This window comes from Bison bison, unplaced genomic scaffold (assembly GCF_000754665.1).
Source record: "Bison bison bison isolate TAMUID 2011002044 unplaced genomic scaffold, Bison_UMD1.0 scf7180017864266, whole genome shotgun sequence".
Taxonomy (NCBI): Eukaryota; Metazoa; Chordata; class Mammalia; order Artiodactyla; family Bovidae; genus Bison; species Bison bison.
In genome coordinates, this window is record NW_011494838.1 from 5,344,189 (window position 1) to 5,367,958 (window position 23,770).

Below are 23,770 nucleotides of genomic sequence, written 5' to 3' on the forward strand. Positions count from 1 at the left end.
CATGAAGTGATGGGACCGGATGCCATGATCTTCGTTTTCTGAATATTGAGCTTTAAGCCAACTTTTTTAATCTCCACTTTCACTTTCATCAAGAGGCTTTTTAGTTCCTCTTTACTTTCTGCCATAAGGGTGATGTCATCTGCATATCTGAGGTTATTGATATTTCTCCCGGCAATCTTGATTCCAGCTTGTGTTTCTTCCAGCCCAGCGTTTCTCATGATGTACTCTGCATATAAGTTAAATAACCAGGGTGACAATATACAGCCTTGATGTACTCCTTTTCCTATTTGGAACCAGTCTGTTGTTCCATGTCCAGTTCTAACTGTTGCTTCCTGACCTGCATACAAGAGGCAGATCAGGTGGTCTGGTATTCCCATCTCTTTCAGAATTTTCCACAGTTGATTGTGATCCACACAGTCAAAGGCTTTGGCATAGTCAATAAAGCAGAAATAGATGTTTTTCTGGAACTCTCTTGCATTTCCATGATCCAGAGGATATTGGCAATTTGATCTCTGGTTCCTCTGCCTTTTTTAAAACCAACTTGAACATCAGGAAGTTCACGGTTCACATATTACTGAAGCCTGGCTTGGAGAATTTTGAGCATTATGTTACTAGTGTGTGAGATGAGTGCAATTGTGCGGTAGTTTAAGCATTCTTTGTCATTGCCTTTCTTTGGGATTGGAATGAGAACTGACCTTTTCCAGTCCTGTGGCCACTGCTGAGTGTATCCAACCATTTAATCAAATCTTCTTTTAAATTCTAATATGATTTTATAGATGTATTTATGACTACATATTGCCCATTCAATTTATGTGCCTGTCTTTTGCATTTCATTGGTATTAGTAAAGGATGTTTAAGTATGTTTTTCTCTTCAAAGGTAATTGTTATTAAACTAATAACTTCCTGGCAGTTTGTGGAATTTTTCAGAAAGCGAGTGTCTTGGAAGCAGACTGCCTGGACTTCGTCTCTAACTAACCAGCCTTTGTTTGGGGCAGTTTTTACCCTTGTGTGCCTTGGAAGCTTCACTGTGAAATGACACGTTCTCCATATGTATGTCATGAATGTTAAACAAGTTAATTCATGGAAAACATTTAGGATTATACTGACACATAGGACATATAGGAAGCCCTCTAAAAATCTTAGCTATCCATCATCTGTGGTCTTTCTTGTTATTGTTGATGTTATCCACATTATTACTATTAACTGCTCTTTGAAAACTGAACTCGGATTGATCTCTCTCTCTCTCTCTCTCTCTCTCACACACACACACACACACACACCTATTTCCCCCTTAGCATTTTCTATGTTAATGTATTTATAAGACTTTCCAAAGTTAAAAATGGTAATCATAATATTGGTGGACATGGTATTTGATTTATAAAACTACGGAGGATGTTGATGGACTTTCTTTACTGCTTGCAATCAATTTCATGACGTTGGGTTTTAGAGAGACCCTCTTTCTTATTTTAAGAGTAGATTATTTCTCCCCTACTACCTTCCTTTTTTCATTTCTGCCTTTCTTCTTCCTTACTTCTGAAACAGTACATAAAAACGTGTTTTTTTGTGTGAAAACTTTAAACAATAACAAAAGACATACGATCAAAAATGAAACTTTTCCATTAACACCGACTCCATCTTTGTTCCTTTCCATAAAATTTCTCTGTTAAGAATTCAAGCGGTATATATAAACAATGGAACGTTGAAAGTGAAAGTGACTTAGTCGTATCTGACTCTCTGTGACCCCATGGACTGTAGCCTGCCAGGCTCCTCTGTCCATGGAATTCTCCAGGCCATAACACTGGACTGGGTAGCCTTTCCCTTCTCCAGGGGATCTTCCCAACCGACGGATTGAACCCAGGTCTCCCGCATTGTAGGCAGATTCTTTACCAGCTGAGCCACCAATGTTACTCAACCATAAAAACAATGAAATAATGTCATTTGCCCCAAAATGATTGGACTTAAAGAAGATTGTCATACTAAGTGAAGCAAGTCAGACAGAGAAAGGAAAATATCATATGAGATCACTCATACATGGAATCTAATTTTTAAAAAATGACACAAATGAACAAAACAGATTCATGGAACAGAAATGGAGTCACAGATTTCTAAAACAAATCTATGGTTACCAAGGAGAAACATGAATGGGGAGATAAATCAGGAGCTTGAGATTAACATGCACACACTACTGTATAAAAAATAGATAATCAACAAGGGTGCAGAGCACAGAGAACTCTACACAGTATTCTTACCTATGTGGGTAAGGAATCTGGAAAAGTATGAATATATGCAAATGTAAAACTGAATCACTTTGCTGTACACTTGAAACTAGCACAACACTGCAAATCAACTATACTCCAATAAAATTTAACAACAATTCTATGTGAATCTTTTAAGACTGTGTTCTTTATTACTTACATATACACAAATGAAATTTGTAGGGTTTGTTTTTTCTGACAATTTATTATTCTAATCTTCTGATTTTTGTCCAAACTGAAAGACACATTCTTTTACATTTCTGTGTGCTAGTCCACAGTGGCTTCGTTGTAACCCACAGCAGTATATGAAAACTTCCTTAATCGTATCCCTACAAGCGGATGTTTAGAACTTTTCATTTTTCAATATTACAAATAGGGCTGTAGTGAGCACCTTTGAATATATTACTGTTGGCATATGTAAATGATTCAATGTGAGAAAAATATAGAGATTAATAGAGAAAAATGGATATGTACATTTTTATTTGACAAATAATGGCAAATTCCTCCCTGATTTTTTTCTTAATACTTACATTCCCATTTTAAAGCCTTTTGAAAGAAGTTCTGAGTTTATTAATTGAGTTTGGCAATGCATTGATACATGCTTGTGCATTTTCTTGTTCTCCCTATTTCTATGGTTCATTATATTAGTGTACTCTCCTAATATGAGCAATTAGCATATGCTGTCCAAAAATACTGTGAATTTTGAAAAATAAAAAATAGAAGGCAAAGAGGGATAAAAAGCAAGATTAACAAAAAGAAAATAAATGGGAGTTCTTTTTAAATTCCAGTTAAATATTGTTTGAAAAGCATAGAATTGTACGCTATAAAATTATACTAATAACTTATGGAAATGAGGGAAAGGAAAAGGCAAAACCAAAATATTTTAAAAAGTCATTAATAAATATATGCCATTACTAAGTTTATGTATTAAGAATGTTTATAACTATTTTCAGATAATAATGAATATTTTAAATATAATGTTTACCCTTTAAATCTGAATCATAGAACATAAATAAATAAAAGTCTATATAGCCAAAGGAAAATAAGAATATTAAAAAATTAAATGCATTTTTAACTCAATGAAAGATGATAGCTGACATATTGTTACAATACTCTACAAAGTTGTCCTAAGTTCACTCAGAAAGCCTTTCTAAGCGAACAATGCAAAGAAATAGAGGAAAACAATAGAAATGGAAAGACTAAAGATCTCTTCAAGAAGATCAGAGATACCAAGGGAATATTTCATGCAAAGATGAGCACAATAAAGGACAGAAATGGTATGGACCTAACAGAAGCAGAAGATATTAAGAAGAAGTGGCAAGAGATACACAGAACTATACAAAAAAGATCTTAAAGACACAGATAACCTTGATGGTGTGATCACTCACCTAGAACCAGACATCCTTGACTGGGAAGTCAAGTTGGCCTTAGGAAGCATCACGAGTGGAGGTGATAAGAGTTCCAGCTGAGCATTTTCAAATTCTAAAAGATGATGCTGTGAAAGTGCTGCACTCAAAATGCCAGAAAGTTTGGAAAACTCAACATGGGTTAGAGGAGTGAAAAAAGTCAGTTTTCATTGCAATTCTAAAGAAAGGCAATGCAAAGAATGTTCAAACTGCTGCACAATTGCACTCATTTCACATGCTAGCAAAGTAATGCTCAAAATTCTCCAAGCTAGTCTTCAACAATATGTGAATTGAGAACTTCCCAATATTCAATCTGGATTTAGAAAAGGCAGAGGAACCAGAAATCAAATTGCTGACATCCATTAGGTCATAGAAACAACAAGAGAATTTCAGAAAAACATCTACTTCTGCTTCATTGACTATGCTAAGGCCTTTGACTCTGTAGATTACAACAAACTGTGGAAAATTCTTAAAGAGATGGGAATACCTGACCACCTTACTTGCCTCCTGAGAAACCTGTATGTAGGCCAAGAAGTAACAGCTAGAATCGGAAATGGAACAACAAACAGGTTCAAAAAATTGGGAAAGGACTACATCAAGGCTGTATATTGTCACCCTGCTTATTTAACTTCTATGCAGAGTAAATAAAGTGAAACGCCAGGCTGGATGAAGCACAAGCTGGAATCAAGATTGCAGAGAGAAATATCAATTACCTCAGATATGCAGATGACACCACCCTTATGGAGAAAGCAAAAAGGAACTAAATGAGCCTCTTGATGAAAGTGAAAGAGGAAAAAAAAAAAAAAAGGGAAAGAGGAGAGTGAAAAAGCTGGCTTAAAACTCAACATTCAAAAAACTAAGATCATGGCATCCAGTCCCTTCACTTCATGGCAAATAGATGGGGAAACAATGGGAACAGTGAGAGATTTCATTTTCTTGAGCTCCAAAATCACTGCAGATGGTGACTGCAGCCATGAAATTAAAAAACACTTGCTCCTTGTAAGAAAAGTTATGACCAACCTAATGTCTTAAAAAGCAGAGACATTACTTTGCCAACAAAGGTCTGTCTAGTCAAGGCTATGATTTTTCCAGTAGTCATGTATGGATGTGAGAGTTGGACCATAAAGAAGGCTGAGCTCTGAAGAATTGATGCTTTTTAACTGTGGTGTTGGAAAAGTCTCTTGAGATTCCCTTGGACTGCAAGGAGATCAAACCAGTCAATCCTGAAGGAAATCAATCCTGAATATCCATTGAAAGGACTGATGCTGAAGCTAAAGCTCCAATACTTTGGTCATCTGATGCAAAGAACTGACTTATTTGAAAAGACCCTGATGCTGGGAAAGATTGAGCATGGGAGGAGAAGGGGATGACAGAAGACGAGATGGTTGGATGGCATCACTGACTCGATGGACATGAATATGAGCAAACACCAAGAGATGGTGAAGGACAGGGAAGCCTGCATGTTGCAGTCCATGGAGTCACGAAGAGTCAGACACAACTGAGTGACTGAATTACAAGTTCACTCTTCAAAGCTGTAATAGTTATGATTTGTTTCAATAGAAAAATCAATAGCTTCTTTGTTTTTATTTTTAATTGGAGGCTAGTTACTTTACAATATTGTACTGGTTTTTGCCATATATTGACATGAATCAGCCATGGGTGTACATGTGTTCCCCATCCTGAATCCTGATGGGATCCCTCCCCATCCCATCCCTCTGGGTCATCCCAGTGCACTAGCCCTGAGCACCCTGTCTCATGCATCAAACCTGGACTGGCAATCTGTTTCACATATGATAATATATATGTTTCAATGCTATTCTCTCAAATCATCCCACCCTCGCCTTTTCCCACAGAGTCCAAAAGATTGTTCTATACATCTGTGTCTCTTTTGCTGTCTCACATATAGGGTCATCGTTACCATCTTTCTAAATTCCATATATATGTGTTAGTATACTGTATTGGTGTTTTTCTTTCTGACTTACTTCACTCTGTATAATAGGCTCCAGTTTCATCCACCTCATTAGAATTGATTAAAATGTATTCTTTTTAATGGCTGAGTAATATTCCATTGTGCATAGGTACCGCAGCTTTCTTACCCATTGGTCTGCCGATGGACATCTGGTTGCTTCCATGCCCTGGCTATTATAAACAGTGCTGTTATGAACACTGGGGTTCATGTGTCTCTTTCAATTCTGGTTTCCTTGGTGTATATGCCCAGCAGTGGGATTGCTAGGCCACATGGCGGTTCTATTTCCAGTTTTTTAAGGAATCTCCACACTGTTCTCCATAGTTTTCTCTGATATAAAGCCACAGAAATGATAAAAATAAACATATAGTCAAATAAACCTACAATATAAAAGCAAGTATATTGAAAACATATACTCAAAATTGATATCATATAATTATAAAGATGATCATTGTACTGTGAAAATAGGGACACTTGGTTGCAATTATGTAGTATTGATAATCTTATTAGAATGTAATGAAACATATTATATAAAGCAAATCTCAAAAAATATGTGGGGAATGCTAGAAATGTAATTATTTATCAGATTCAGCTCATCATTATAACTGTCAGTTATAGCAGGAAACATGCTTAGGAAAGTTATGAGGGGGTGAGATTGATCCTCAAAAAAGATCGTTTTCCAAATTAAATAGACTTTTGCCTCAGTCTAAGAAATAGTACGGTCCACTTCTCTTCTTTGTCTTGGATGCCATGTTCAAAAAGTGATGGGATGTTCCTCATAGCCTCACAAATTATGGGAAATACGTCAGTTTCCTCAGGTTCATAGCATAGGAGAACATATGAAAATCACAGCAGTAGTTTGTTTAGTTTTAAAATTGGATTGCATATCTTTTTACACAGAACACATGTTCTTTTCCTATAAATAGAGCTTATACAAATGAAATTTAAAATTTATCAACTAGATTGACAAAATTTGTGTCCTCCAGGTCCTAAGGATGATTAAGAACTATACATTAACAATATAAGACAAATATAGAAGATCAATGATTGAAAATAAATGAAAAATTAACCCTTAACTAATAGTTAAAAAAGGAAATGTGGGGTACAATGGGCGAAGTTTGTTAAATACAATGTGAAAAGTTCTTTAAAGTGCTTCTTATATGTTTACAGTCTTATTAAAAACAGACCAAACATGAATATTGGCTTCCCAGGTGGTAAAGAATCCACCTGCCTGTGAAGGAGATGCAAGTTTGACCCTGTGTTGAAAGATCCACCAGAAAAGGAAATGGCAACCCACTCCAGTATTTTTGCCTGGAAAATCCCATGGACAGAGGAGCCTGGCAAACTACAGTCTGTGGGATCGCAGAGTCAGACACAACTGAGCTACTAAGTATACATGCGTGCATGCGAAAAGCAAAATTTGTTTTTCACCTCAAATATATTAAATGGAATTTCTATAATATTTCAGAAATGAGAGATTTTTATTAAAGATAATACAAACAGAGAGAAAGTCTTTCACTACATATCTGTGACAAGGACCCAGAAAGCCAAAACATTTTATCTAAATGAATGAGAACACTTCAAAGATTATTTTTCTCAGGGAATCCTGCAAGTGTCCATTCAGCGGTCTAGATCTGTTATTTCAAACTTTGGGCTATTTTTGATGTTTAAGAAAATCATAGACATATTGGTAATCAACTAAATTTTTTGAAAAATTGACATTGGAAGAAATATGCAGTTCAGATTTTGGTTGACACTTCCCTTTTTTTGGCCAAAGTCTGACTCTTTGCTGGTATTGTATTACACTGACTTTTTGAACTCTCTTTTTATCTTCTGCAAAAGAGGGACAAGGGACACAAGAGTCTACATATTTTACTGCACCATGTGCTTTAATTGTTATTTTCCAATCTCAAAAGTACTGCATCAAAAATGGTCTGAGGGACATGAGGTGAAAAATGCAGACAATAAATGTATTTATCTCTATTTTCTCTTTAAACTTTATAATAAAGGAATTTTTTAAAGATGATAAGCCCAAAATAGCAGATCTTTCATAGCCTTAGTGCTGCATGAGTAGCATTTAACATATTACTTTTTTAAGGGAGAGAAAGGTGAAATCTAAGTGCTTGTAAAGGGGATGAGGGAAGTGGACCAACGCTTCAGAACTGGAAAAAGACTCAGAAATTAGAAAAGTCCAGTTTTTTGGAAGGTGGTAGTAAAGTCTGGGCTCAAATGAGAAGGATGGAATAAAAATATAAATACAAAAACAGCTAGATCCCAAATTCTTCCTTTTAGCACATATAGCTATAAAACTACCACCAAACCTCCACCTTTGTAGAAGGAAAGTACGTTTATTGGTTCAAATGGTCTAGAGAAGCACAGAACTCTGTGATACCTTCACTGCAGAGAACAAACGTGAAACGAACTGAATTGACTGCAAATCTATGTAGATAACCATGAGACCCCACAGCATCTTTCTCCAACACAGCTGATGATAACTAGTAGGCAGACACAGTCCCCGAATTGGAGACTGGAGGGTCCGTATGAAGGGAATATGGTCCAACTTCACACACACACATCTTTTAAAGAAAAATAATTTCAATTCCTTGAAAGCATAAAAAATATATTGGTTAGAAAGTGAAAATGTGTTACAAATGAGATACTATTCAAATATGCTTGAGATACACTGGTTTGTTTTTTTGTTTTTGTTTTTGTTTTTGGTCAAACAAACCATTATAATAGCTATCTGTGGAAAACACTGAGTTTTAGAATTCAGGGCTTCAAGCAAAAAGAGTGAATTCACCTTAAGATTCAGTCTGAACAGAATCCTGACCCCTGAAGATAGGTGATTGCATGTCTCTCTGTGCATCATGGGTTAAAGAGAGAGGCACCAGAGAGACGGAAAGAAACTGAGATGCCCTAAGGGTCTTATGAAATTCTAAATGACAAAAACTTTTTCTTTCTCTTTGCCTACTTTCAGTTAAGACACAGAGGCAATTCATGTGCAAGGTAAGACACTAGTTCCATCAATATAGGAGATGGAGAAAAGAAAATTCCTTTAGCTCCTCACTTTCTGGAATGCTTTAGGCTCCTCAAATGAGCTACAAGCTCACTCACTTCTACCCATGCATTCGAAGTTTCTCTTCCCTGTACCTGGTAAACTCTTCCTCCTCTTCCTTATCCCACCCCACTTTATCTGGTTCACTCGCTCACTTTTCTAGGTATCATGTTTAATATTAGACGATATCTACTCCTCTAAGTAGATCTTTTATCATAAGGAAATGCACCCTTTCCATTAAGTCTTTTCAAAAGCATTCCATGTTATTTTTGCTTATATGCTTTACCATGTGCATTACTTTGTTTTCCTCACAGACATACAACAAAAGATGTATTTTGAATAGGGCAAAGCAACAGTGTTCTACTCTGTACAAAGATACACGTGCCGTGCTGTGCTTAGTCACTTGGTTGTGTCCAATTCTTTGCAATCCCATGGACCATAGCCCACCAGACTCCACTGTCCATGGAGATTCTCCAGGCAAGAATACTAGAGTGGGTTGCCACAACCTCCTTCAGGGGGTCTTCCCAACCCAGGCTTCTAAATCAGATCTCCTGCATTGCAGGCAGATTCTTTACCATCTGAGCCACCAGGGCAGCCTAAGAATACTGAAGTGGGTGCTGCTGCTGCTGTGTCGCTTCAGTCATGTCCGACTGTGTGACCCCATAGACGGCAGCCCACCAGGCTTCCCGTCCCTGGGATTCTCCAGGCAAGAACACTGGAGTGGGTTGCCATTTCCTTCTCCAATGCATGAAAGTGAAAAGTGAAAGTGAAGTTGCTCAGTCGTGTCCGACTCTAGCGACCCCATGGACTGCAGCCTACCAGGCTCCTCCATCCATGGGATTTTCTAGGCAAAAGTACTGGAGTGGGGTGCCATTGCCTTCTCCGACTGAAGTGGGTAGCCTATCCCTTTTCTAGGGGACCTTCTCAACCCAGGAATCAAACTAGGGTCTCCTGCATTGCAGGCAGATTCTTTATCATCTGAGCCACCAGGGCAGCCTAAGAATACTGAAGTGGGTAGCCTATCCCTTTTCCAGGGAACCTTCTCAACCCAGGAATCAAACCAGGGTCTCCTGCATTGCAGGCAGATTCTTTACTACCTGAGTTACCAGGGAAGCCCACAAAATACATATTGGTTATTAACTACAAAATTTTCATTCATCTATTCCTTCATTCAGTCCATCAATATACTATTTATTGATCACCCATTCTGTACCCCAAACACTTAGAAAGTCCTAGGAGGCAGCAGTGAGCAAGGCAAGCAGCATCCCTCCTTTCAGGGGATTATTATATATTACTATATTATTTCACTGGTGCAAAGTTTTCTTTATATTGAATCAACTCTGTCCTTGTTACTGAGTGGATTTCTGTAAGATGAACTGAAACTTGAAATGCACCTGAAGAAGACTAGCTAGGAAATCCTTCCAGAGCATCTTCCTTTCCATTTTGCTGGGGGCTTGGGAGGAGTTCTGCCTGCATCACTGCTGATTAATCCATGTCTCAGCTTTCAACTGCTTCATACTGAGCTCACTGTAACTTTAAATATTGATAACCAAGCTCATATATCACAGAGCTGAGAGAATGACAGTTTCAGTGCATAATGGCTAAAGCTTTCTCCAATAATCAGATATTCAATAATTCATGAAAATATATCCCCCCAAATCAAATTGGAAGCTGTTTTGTGTAATATATTATTAAAAATTCAATATTATAATGCACACAACTTCTCCTCAGCCAGAAGAGGACCATTTCAAGATGTGATTATGTGTGGGCTCTATTTAAAAGTGACGATTCTGCTTTTCATTTGTTTAACAGCTTAAGCAGAAGAACTCAGCTGGAACTAAGTCATCTGACAACAGAACCTGGGTGACCACAAGCAACTGAGAAAGTGACATTAGGACCTAAAAAATGCACACACAAGTGGATTGGAGAGCCGTGTATTTGGGGAAAAATGTTTGTTCATGTCCTACATCAACTCACTCCCAAATAGTCCCCTCCAAATTGACTATAATTTTTCCTCATTGTAAGATACATTGTGAAGTCTGAAAGTCAAGATAGCTTCACCTCACTCCAGTGTTGTAAGCAGTGTCTTCACTTTCAAAGGTATTGACTATGTTTTCCGCAAGTAAATCAGTGGTAAATTGCCCCGTAAGCACATAGTCTGATACTGATTTCATACTGTTTCCTTCTTGGAAGCCCCTTTCCATTTCTCCTCTGCCTCTCTGAAATCTTCTTTCAGGAAATAGATCACGTTGAAGCCTTTCCTGACTTTTCAAACCAGATGTGGATCATCCATTCTCAGAACACCTGTGTGTTATTCCACTGAGTGCTGTGTGTGTGTCTGCTAAGTCGCTTCAGTCGTGTCCAGCTCTTTGTGACCCTATGGACTGTAGCCTGCCAGCCTCCTCTGTCCATGGGATTCTTCAGGTAAGAATACTCGAATGGGTATCATGCTCTCCTCCAGGGGATCTTCCTGATCCAGGGATTGAACCCACATCTTATGTCTCCTGCATTGGCAGGTGGGTTCTTTACCACTAGCACCACCCGAGAAGCTCCATATTATTCCACTAACTGCCAATTATTCAGTTGCAGGTGTTCAGAACAGGTCTTCCCAACATGTGCTACTTTGGCATGTGGTTTCTTTTGAGTTAAAGACAATGGGGACCCCATGGGCTCACGAGAAACTGCTACCCCTCCCTTTACTACTTGCTGCTGCTGCTGCTAAGTCGCTTCCGTCGTGCGACCCCAGAGACGGCAGCCCACCAGGCTCCTCCATCCATGGGATTTTCCAGGCAAGAGTACTGGAGTGGGGTGCCATTGCCTTCTCCGCCTTTACTACTTAGAAGAATTTAAATTGGAGGGCAAACACCTAATGACCCAACATCTGATCTTATCCTGTGAATGACCCTTCTGTCCGTGGAAGCCCAGGCCCCGTCACATTCCTTAACTGAGGAAGCATATGTACCTAATTTTATCTTCCTGTCTTGGAACCCGTCATGTATGTGGTGTTCCCATGCATATGAAATAAATGTAATTTGATTTTCTCCTGTTAACCTGTCTCCTGTCAATTTAATTCTTAGTCTAGCCAGAGGAACTTAGAAGGGTAGAGGAGAATTATCTTCTCCAACAAGCCCCTGAACTTAGGTCAAGACTCTGTCACATGTCATGAACATACTCTGTTTTCCTGAGACGATAGGTCAGCACTGCTACCCCACTGTGAGAGCTGAGGAAACGGAGTGTCAGCACAGCTCACTGAGCTCTTCAAGGATACAAATGAGGAAGTACCAGGGGCAGGAGTTTATCTATCTGGTTTAGCATTTCCCTGGTCATCAGGGAAATCAATAAGCCCCTGAACATTCAATTGCATAAATCTAGTGTTATCTTCTAACTTTGCAGGCAACATCGTTGGAAGAGATCAGCATCACCACTCAACTGAAAAACAGTGCTTGTAGAAGGGTAAAGCACGGTGTGTTAGAACAAGCACTCAGTGACTGAGGGCCCTGCCAATATCCAGACTCTGACAATTTGCAATAGGACCATCTTGAACAAAGTTATTGACTTTTCTGGTTCTCAGTATGTTGTTCATTTACAGAACTTCATTCTAGTCTGTAATAGGAAAACTTCTATAAAGTAGTATAGAATTATATGTTAAAATGTAGGCTCTACAGTAAGAAGACCTAGGTCTAGACCTCAGCTGACCCGTAGGACCCTAGGCAAGTTATTTACTGTCTCTATGCCTCCAGTTCCTCACATGGAAAATTTTATGATAGTCCCTCCCTAAAGGCCTAAGAGTTATACATGGTTTCCTAAGTGTAATTCCTGCAAAACAATGTCTGCTTCCTTAAAAATTCTGAATAGATGCTGGGTCTCATTGTTAAGTATGTGTAACTGGCAGAGCATCCCACACATACCAGATCCCCAGATAATGTTTCTCTCCTTCATTCTCACTACCTTGAAAAACTGACTTAACTGTGTGGGAACTCAGCTGTCCTCACTTATTAAATTAGAATAATAAACCTGACCTTTCTCCAAATAAGCAGAGCTATCTGACATTTTAATAATATTTTCAACTGTAAGCTCCCAATATCATGCACGGGATCCAGAATTTGTAGACTGTAAAAAGTAAGCACCATTCTCAGTAAAAGAATGTTTGAGTCTGAGAGACAGACTCAAAGCTATACAGTAAATCAGAGAATAAATTAAAAATCTCTTGGATTAGGTGATTAAAAAAGAATCTACAGGAATCTCAGATTTGAACTGGGTTCTAATAGATGGCTAAAACTAGGAATGGTGGAAAGGATAAAAAAATCATGAAAAATGAGTTACTTCACAAAGATATCTGCTATAATTTCACCAAATACTGACTAGTTTAATTTGATTATATGTTGCCGTATTTTCTGGCTTTAGGCAGAGTAACTTAATATATAGATACATCATTATCATGTCTTCCTCTATTGGTTATATATTATGATTTAAGTCTTATGCCTTTATTATTCTTAATTATTTTATATACTTAGTATTAAGTATAATCTTCTCCATCCAGAGATTAGAACCATGAGATTAAGCAAAGTCAGGTCACTGGACCAGAGCTCCCTCTCTGGGGCGGAATTCAGATGTGAACCCAGCTCACCATCATACCTCATGGCTGCCCTCCTTATGTTTTGGACTATATCATTTTAAATGCTTATGAACTTAATGGATTAAAAATATTATTAAACATGCCTGTCTCCATAAGTCTCCATTAGCATAATGAAAATATGCAAATTATTAATTTTAAACCATCTAAACAACAGCAGCAGCATTTTGTCTCCTGCCAGGGAATGTTGGCTTAATGAGATTGCACTGGCCCAGTGCTGCAGATGCTTAAGCCAAGAAATGAGAAAGAATGAAAAGAAGCATACAAAATAAAAAGGGATGCGGCTGGCCCACTCTGGGAATTTATAAGGGTGTAGACAACAACATCCAAAGGAAAGCAAGCTATTTCAGCGCTAACATAGGCACTGTTTTCAGTTATCCATTCACATTCATATGGGGTGATTTAAAAGTCACAGAGGGCTTTCAAGATAGTGCTAGTAGTAAAGAATCTGCCTTCCAATTCAGGAGACATAAGAAACACCGGTTCAGTCACTGGGCCAGGAAAATCCCCTGGAGGAGGGCATGGCAACCAACTCCAGTATTCTTTCCTGGAAGGTCTCGTGGGACAGAAGAGCCTGGTGGACTACAGTCCATAATGTTGCAAAGAGTCAGATGTGACTGAGGTGACTTAGCACTATGCACAGGTCACAGAATTATTTTTTCCCAATAGTCTGGCACAAGCATAAAATTCTAAATAAAATATTTTCTCCCTTCTATCATTCCTTCATCCCCCCCCTTTCCTCCTCCAACCTGTACCCAATGCTATATTAAGTCTCTGAATAATACAGTGATTGACAAGAAAGACATGAATGGTGCCTGCATTGAACGTATTAGTCTACTAGGAAAGATGGGCAGTTAAAGAAATTATAGTACACAGGATACTACATGTTGCTCATAAATAACATAAATGTTGTCTAAAAGTAAGTTGATACTTGAAGGGATAAATAGGAGATAGCCACATAAAGTAAATACTCTGTGTGTGTATATGATCTGGATGTGAGTGAGATGTGGGAGTGTATGGATATGTGCTCCAGGCAGAGGAAGCAACACATGAAAGAGGAAATTGAAGAGAAAGTCTCAAGATAACTTTCAGAACATGCATTGTGGTCGAACACGCTATGCTTAGTATGGGCCAGGTGGGTTCAAGACTAAAACTAACACTGAAGAGGCAAGCAGGATGCAGAGCAGCCCAAAGAAAGTAGACCCTACCTCATTCAGAGGCTGGAAAAGCCTGGAGAAGAGGGATGGGACCACATTTATTAGGAAGACTGTCCATGTGGTTACACATGGAGCAGTTCAGAAGATCTATTGCAGAGCAGGATTGGATTAGATGGAAAGTGTCTGGTAAGATATGAAGGGTATATGATATCAGTTCAAAGATGTCTCCCTGCGAGGAGTTGTTGTTGCCATTCAGTCACTAAGTTGTGTCTGACTCTGTGACCCCATGGACTGCAGCACGTCAGCCTTCCCTGTCCTTCACTATGCCCTGGAGTTTGCTCAAACCCATGTCCATTGAGTCAGTGAGGCCATCCAACCATCTCATCCTCTATCATCCCCTTCTCCTCCTGCCCTCAATCTTTCCCAGCATCAGGGTCTTTTCCAGTGAGTCAGCTCTCCACATCAGGTGGCCAAAGTATTGGAGCTTCAGCTTCAGCATCAGTCCTTTCAATGAATAATCAGGGTTGATTTCCTTTAGGATTCACTGGTTTGATCTCCTTGCTGTCCAAGGGACTCTCTCAAGAGTCTTCTCCAGCACTATAATTCAAAAGCATCGATTCTTTGGTGCTCAGCCTTCTTTATGGTCCAACGCTCACATCACATGGTTCGTGATATGGTACAGGAATTACTGGAAAAACCATAGCTTTGAGAATATGGACCTTAGTCACCAAAATGATGTCTCTGCTTTTTAATATGCTATTTAGGTTTGTCATCACTTTTCCTCCAAAGAGCAAATAAGTGTCTTCAATTTCATGGCTGCGGTCACCATCTGCAGTGATTCTGGAGCCCAAGAAAATAAAGTTTGCAACTGAGAGGATTTGGAAATTTTAACTTGGAAAAGTTGAAATCTCAACAGATGTCAAAGTTCAATATCTGTGATACTATCTCTGGCTGAGAGATGGGGGATATTTCTGCTGGACTAAAGCACAATCAGGATCGCTGGGTAGAAGTCAAGAAAAACCTTACTCTGTAAACATATAGCTGATTCACTTTGCCATACAGCGGAAACTAATACAATATTGTAAAGCACAACAGTCCAATAAAAATTAATTTAAAAAAAAAAGAAAGCTTATTTTCACAAAACTCTTTCTGTTGAGCAAAGCAATGGGTTCTTTCAGGTCCTTATCTGGTTCCTCTAGGGGCAGTTCTGCCTCTTTGCCTTGACTTTCTAATTATGTTACTTTGGCCTATATATCTATCCCTTCACCAATACCACACTTTCTTAATTAATATAGCTAATGTTTAAGTGGTTCATGATATTGTACAGGAGACAGGGATCAAGACCATCCCCATGGAAAAGGAATGCAAAAAAGCAAAATGGCTGTCTGGGGAGGCCTTACAAATAGCTGTGAAAAGAAGAGAAGCAAAAAGCAAAGGAAAAAAGGAAAGATATAAGCATCTGAATGCAGAGTTCCAAAGAATAGCAAGAAGAGATAAGAAAGCCTTCCTCAGAGATCAATGCAAAGAGATAGAGGAAAACAACAGAATGGGAAAGACTAGAGATCTCTTCAAGAAAATTAGAGATACCAAGGGAACATTTCATGCAAAGATGGGCTCGATAAAGGACAGAAATGGTATGGACCTAACAGAAGCAGAAGATATCAAGAAGAGGTGGCAAGAATACACAGAAGAACTATACAAAAAAGATCTTCACAACCCAGATAATCACTCATCTAGAGCCAGACATCCTGGAAAGTGAAGTCAAGTGGGTCTTAGAAAGCATCACTACGAACAAAGCTAGTGGAGGTGATGGAATCCCAGTTGAGCTATTTCAAATCCTGAAAGATGATGCTGTGAAAGTGCTGCACTCAATATGCCAGCACATTTGGAAAACTCAGCAGTGGCCACAGGACTGGAAAAGGTCAGTTTTCTTTCTGATCCCAAAGAAAGGCAATGCCAAAGAATGCTCAAACTACTGCACAATTGTACTCATCTCACATGCTAGTAAAGTAATGCTCAAAATTCTCCAAGCCAGGCTTCAGCTATACGTGAACCGTGAACTTCCTGATGTTCAAGCTGGTTTTAGAAAAGGCAGAGGAACCAGAGATCAAATTGCCAACATCCTCTGGGTCATGGAAAAACCAAGAGAGTTCCATAAAAACACCTATTTCTGCTTTATTGACTATGCCAAAGCCTTTGACTGTGTGGATCACAATAAACTGTGGAAAATTCTGAAAGTGATGGGAATACCAGACCACGTGACCTGCCTCTTGAGAAATCTGTATGCAGGTCAGGAAGCAACAGTTAGAACTGGACATGGAACAACAGACTGATTCCAAATAGGAAAAGGAGTTCGTCAAGGCTGTATATTGTCACCCTGCTTATTTAACTTATATGCAGAGAACATCATGAGTAATGCTGGACTGGAAGAAACAAAAGCTGGAATCAAGATTGCCGGGAGAAATACCAATCACCTCAGATATGCAGATGACACCACTCTTATGGCAGAAAGTGAAGAGGAACTAAAAAGCCTCTTGATGAAAGTCAAGGTGGAGAGTGAAAAAGTGGCTTAAAGCTCAACAGTCAGAAAACTAAGATCATGGCATCTGGTCCCATCACTTCATGGGAAATAGATGGGGAAACAGTGGAAACAGTGTCAGACTTTATTTTATTGGGCTCCAAAATCACTGCAGTGGTGACCGCAGCAATGAAATTAAAAGACGCTTACTCCTTGGAAGAAAAGTTATGACCACCCTAGATAGCATATTCAAAAGCAGAGACATTACTTTGCCAACAAAGGTCTGTCTAGTCAAGGCTATGGTATTTCCAGTAGTCAAGTATAGATATGAAAGTTGGACTGTGAAGAAAGCTGAGCACCGAAGAACTGTCACTTTTGAACTGTGGTGTTGGAGAAGACTCTTGAGAGTCCCTTGGACTGCAAGCAGATCTAACCGGTCCATTCTGAAGGAGATCAGCCCTGGGATTTCTTTAGAAGGAATGATGCTGAAGCTGAAACTCCAGTACTTTGGCCACCTCATGCGAAGAGTTGACTCATTGGAAAAGACTCTGATGCTGGGAGGGATTGGGGGCAGGAGGAGAAGGGGAGGACAGAGGATGAGAGGGCTGGATGGCATCACTGACTCGATGGATGTGAGTCTAAGTGAACTGCGGAGTTGGTGATGGACAGGGAGGCCTGGCGTGCTGCAATTCATGGGATCGCAGAGAGTCGGACGCGACTGAGTGACTGAACTGAACTGAATGTTTAAGTATCAAAACCATATAAATCTAAAAATCATGTACTGAAAGTCTACCAGTTATTAAAAAAATAACTATACTACATCTATTGCTTATCTATACAAGAGTATATTCAATTTGTCAATTTCTACACAAAATATGGGTGCAGTTTACATTAAGTTTATACTGACTCTATATGAAATCCTAATTTCAAAAAGATCTTAAAGATATTTTTTTCACTTTTTTCAACTCATGAGCATACTTTGTCTCTCTATTAGCTTAGACTTTTAAAATTTTTGTTAATTTATTATTGCCTTGCCTTGTTTATAATCTTGGAGGTATGCTAGTCATGATTCAACTAGAGAAAGAAAGCTTGTTCAAAATAATACAATAAGATACTCACTGCAAGCAGTTAGCTTACACAATTGTGGGACTCATTAGGAAAGTCAAAAGTCTTTAGGGAGGCCATTAGGAAGGTCAAAGTTATCAGGAAGGGTGGGCTAGAACCCTTGCGAATGAGTTGAACCTGCTGTCCATAAGTGGATTTTTTCTTAAGACCTTTCAAGTGACTGAATAAGGTCCACCTATATCACCTACGATCTGCAATCTAAATTGACAATCTGGAAACTTGGAGACCTTGATGCCAGAAAAGTGAACTGTATCTGTATCCTAGATAACTTAAGATAAGAAGAACATTTCTATTAGCAAAAATCAGATTAAAAGTGATGCCAGTAAATTGCTGTACACTCACCTGTTCCAGTGAATTCAGGATAGGAGTATATTAAATTAAGGAAGATAGGTATAACATAATCATAAAATCTAGTAAATAATGGAAGATCACACACAGGATTAAGAAATATGAACATACAGACAGCTTGGTTGTGAAAATATAAACTTGTAACTCACAGGAAAACACAGATTAGATATCTATTTTATAGTTGCTGGGTCTCCCTGCCATTATCTGTATTTTATTACCAAAGAAATCAAAGGATGGCATGCAAAAGATAACAGTTGACTTTGAAAAATAGGGATTTGAAATCTGTGAGTTCACTTACAAATGGATTATTTTTTTTAAATAAATGCATACTACAGTATTTCATGATCTGCACTTGGTTGAATTTGCAGATATGGAACCGTGGATACAGATGGTGTATGGTCAGGTTATATGTGGATTTTCCACTGTACAAGGGATCAGTGCACCTAACTTTGTGTTGTTCAAGGATAAACTGTAATTGTTCTATACCTAAATCAAATCCTGAGGTTTTAAACTTGTTTGTGGATGAAGAAAGGGGCAACAAACCTGTATCAGTTGTTATCAACAGCAACTGATAATATCAGTTATCCAAGGACGTGTTCTCCAGTTTCATTTTCCTGTAGGACAACAAGGGATATCAGAAAGGAAGAACTATCCAGAAGGTAAAGCCATGGGCTATGGGAGATACTGGACAAGTTAGTGCTTCTCACAGTGCAAAACCAGGGTCCGAAAGAGAAATTCATTGCCCGTGGAGAGCATATTTGCAATTCTGACAATTATTATCTCATTAGCATTACACAATAATGACTCCTGTATGTTTTACAATTTTTATACATTTTCATAATTGAGGTGGTTTTTTTTTTTTTTGGCTTTAATTCTAGGACTAGTACCCTATTCCTACTCCTTTATTGTATATTGGATATAAGAGGGAGTAGGAACATGGTACGGTAGATATTATGTACTTATTAATAGGTTTCTAGACTTTCAGAAGCCACCAAAATAGGATGTAAAGTGATCATGGTCTTTGAGCCTACATAATTTCTCCCATAGGCAGACAGTGGTTGAGTAGCATATACACAGATACCTAAGTGGCTAGAGGAGGAGATTGTGGCCTAGAATACAAATATTCTCTGAGAATACATTCGATTTTCTTATTGTTAATAGATTTTCTCTCCTTGTCATGGTTTGGCTGAGTATATGACTGTCCTTCAAAAAATGTTCTGCAAACTCATTTATAGCTAGATATCATCCTGTGGAAAAGTTCAGACTAATGGGATGCCATTGGAAGTGACTGGTGCAAACTCTAATTCACCTCCTTAAAAATGAAGTTGTTTGCCTTGATTCCTCCTATCTTTATTCTGGTTGAGAATTGAAAATATTTTGATTATTGAATTCAGAGATTAAATTTATATTTTGAAAAAAGCAAACTCAATAAACTAGTCTAGATGCTGAATAACCTCATAGGGAAGAACAGCCTCGTGATCTCTGGACTGTGAGGTCAGAGAGAAATAAACTTTGATTTAAACCACTGGGAGAACATAGGAGTTAGACCAACACTCCCACTGATGATGCTGTAGACTCAAGAAAAATTATACAGTTCAACTGCATGCAGACACTGCTGAGTGGAACAAAGCAGATAAGATTAGAAGGGTGTCATATCTTGAGAGAAAGTAATGACAAGTGATTATGTGAGTTTCCTGTTGTTATGGCTTTTAGCTTAGAGACTCTTTTCAGATGTCACCCCTTAAGGAGGCTGAGACTTGCGTAGAAACCCGCAGCTCTGCTAGCTTCTTGAAGAAGCAGAGTTTGGAGCAACCACATACCTGAAAAGTGTAGAGAGAAGAAGCTCCAGGGAGAAAAGAACTAGGAAGGGAGAGCTACAGATTCTGTGTAGGAAATCTTACAAAATAGTTACTCAACCTCTAAACTTTAAATGTATTAAGCAGAGTTCAAGCAGCCCAGTTAAAGATAAAAATTATAACCTGGAAGTTTAGAATCTGAGGGGCTTCCCTGGTGGCTCAGATAGTAAGGAATCTGCCTGCAATGCAGGAGACCCAAATTCAATCTCTGGGTCAAGACGATTCCCTGGAGAAGGGAATGGTTACCCACTCCAGTAACTTTGCCTAGAGAATTCTATGGACAGAGAAGCATGGCAGGCTACAGTACATGGAGTCACAAAGAGTCAAACACAACTCAGTGGCTAACACTTTCACTCTAGCATCTGGAGCTTGAGTTCAGACAAATCAAAGGCTAGCTAAACCCAAGAATGCCAGCAACAAAAACCAATACCTTTTGAACAAAGGAAAGATAATGCAGAGTCTTTACAGAATATTATGAAAAAAAAATGAAAAAACAAAAAGAATATTATGGAGAATATTCAGGATATGATATAAATTACCAATCACACAAAGAAACAGGAAAATTTAACTCATGTTAAAGAAAAAGGCAATTAATGGAGACGAAACTTGACAGCTAATATAATACTTCTTAAGGGCATAAGGGAAAATACTTTTATAACAAAAAAAATATGATGTTTCTACAGACAAATACTGTAGATACCATGCTGCTGCTAAGTCGCTTCAGTTATGTCTGACTCCGTGCGACCCCATAGACGGCCAGCCCACCAGGCTCCCCCGATCCCCGGGATTTTCCAGGCAAGAACACCGGAGTGGGCTGCCATTTCCTTCCCAGTAGATACCATAAAAACTTCCAAATGGAAATTGTGTAACTAAAACTGGAAAACTATGAAATACAATTTAAAATAAAAGATTAGGCAAAAGAATAGATTTGAGATAGCCGAAGGAGCCAACGAAATACATCAATGGAAGTTATCTAATGTGAAAAAAAATAAGAAAATAGAGTCTCTGAGTCCTCTTGGGGAACCTCTAATGGTCCAACATACATATAATTGGAGTCCCATAAGAAGAGGATAGAAGTAGGGCAACAAAAATATCTGAAAAGATAGCAATTTAATTTCCTCCAAATTTAATTGAAGATATATATATATATATATATATATGTAGAGAGAGAGAGAGACTTAAGAAATCAAGTGAATGTCAAGTAGGATAAACAGAAAGGAAACCATTCCTAAGCACAACATAGTTATTACGAATAAAAGCAAAAACAAATAGAAAATCATTAAAGCAGCAAAAAAAAAAGAAAGAAAGAAAAGAAAAAGGTATAATAGAGGAATAATAGGCTGAGTGATCACTAACTTCTTATCACAAACAATGAAATGGTATTTTTAAAATAATGAAAGAAGAAAAAAAATCCTGACACCTAAATTTCTATATCCAATAAAACTGTCAAAAATAAAAGTGAAAGAAAAAATTTTAAGATAGAGAAGAAAGCTAAGATAATTTGACACCAGTAAATCCGCACTTCAAGGAACCTTAAAGGAAATTCTTCAGGCTGAAAGGAAATCATAACAGATGGAAATCTGAATCTTGAGAAAGAAGAAATAGCAGGGGAAATACTGTTCAAATATTATCTTCTTGGAAGTTATAAAATACTATCATTCTCTTAATTTATTTAAAATACATATGTATATATAAAGCAAAAAGTTATAACATTATAAGGAGTGGTTTAAATGCATTTAATTATAATATACATAAGATTATTAATATTTCATAAAGGTTGGGAGTGGGTTAAATGGATGTATTATTTCAAGGTTTCTGTATTTCACTCATAGTAAGATGTAGTGCTGCTTATAATAGTAGCGTGCTGACTATAAAAGCAAAAACCTTATGTGCATTGTAATCTCTAGTACACTGTATCAGTTTCCTGTGGCTGCTGTGACAAAGTTCCACAAACTGGAGGTGAGAAGTCAGAAACCAAAGTAAGGGAAGGATCCTCCTGTACCTTTCTAGATTCTGGTATCATCAGGCCATTTTTGCCTTATAGGTGGCATTCTCCCTGCGATTTCACAAAATCTTTCCCCTGCAAATGTCCCTTGTGTACTCCAGTTTCCCCATTTTTCATAAGACACCACCCATATTGTTTAGGGTCCACCCTAATGACCTCATTTGAACTTGCGTGAGTGCATGCTAAGTCACTCCAGTAATTTTTGACTCTTTGCAACCCTATGGACTGTACCCTGCCAGGCTCTTCTGTCCATGGGATTCTCCAGGCAAGAATACTGGATTGGGTTGCCAAGCCCTCCTCCAGGGGATCTTCCCACGGTAGGGGTCGAACCCACATCTCTTATGTCTCCTGCACTGCCAGGTGGGTTCTTTACTACTACCACCACAATTTAAGCTTGATCATCTGCAAAGACTATCACAAAATAAGGCCACTTGAGGTCAAGTACTTGGGGTTAGGAATTCAGTATCTTTTTGAAGGACACAATTCCATACATAAAGTAACTACTAAAGAAATAAGGTACAGATGGATATAGATAAACAACATTTAAATCACAGTAGTTTAGGGGTTTCTTCACACTGAAATTTAGAATTTGTCCTAAAGGTAATACGAGCTTTTCTGGTGGCTGAGACAGTATGGAACTTGCCTGCAATGTGGGAGACCCAGGTTTGATCACTGGGTCAGGATGATCCCCTAGAAAAGGAAATGGCAACCCACTTCAGTATTCTTGCCTGGATTATCCTATGGACAAAGGAACCTGGTGAGCTACAGTCCATGGGATTTCAAAGAGTTGGACACAATTGAGCAACTAACACAAAGATAGTAAAGTTAAAGATAAAGTTACTATAATCCCCATGTTATTCTCCAAGCCAGGCTTCAGCAAGACGTGAACCGTGAATTTCCAGATGTTCCAGCTGGTTTTAGAAAAGGCAGAGGAACCAGAGATCAAATTGCCAACATCTGCTGGATCATCGAAAAAGCAAGAGAGTTCCAGAAAAACATCTACTTCTGCTTTATTGACTGTGCAAAAGCCTTTGACTGTGTGGATCACAATAAACTGTGGAAAATTCTGAAAGTGATGGGAATACCAGACCACGTGACCTGCCTCTTGAGAAATTTGTATGCAGGTCAGGAAGCAACAGTTAGAACTGGACATGAAACAACAGACTGGTTCCAAATAGGAAAAGGAGTTCGTCAAGGCTGTATATTGTCACCCTGCTTATTTAACTTATATGCAGAGTACATCATGAGAAACGCTGGGCTGGAAGAAGCACAAACTGGAATCAAGATTGCCGGGAGAAATATCAGTAACCTCAGATATGCAGATGACACCACCCTTATGGCAGAAAGTGAAGAACTAAAGAGCCTCTTGATGAAAGTGAAAGAGGAGAGTGAAAAAGTTGGCTTAAGCTCAACGTTCAGAAAATGAAGATCATGGCATCCAGTCCT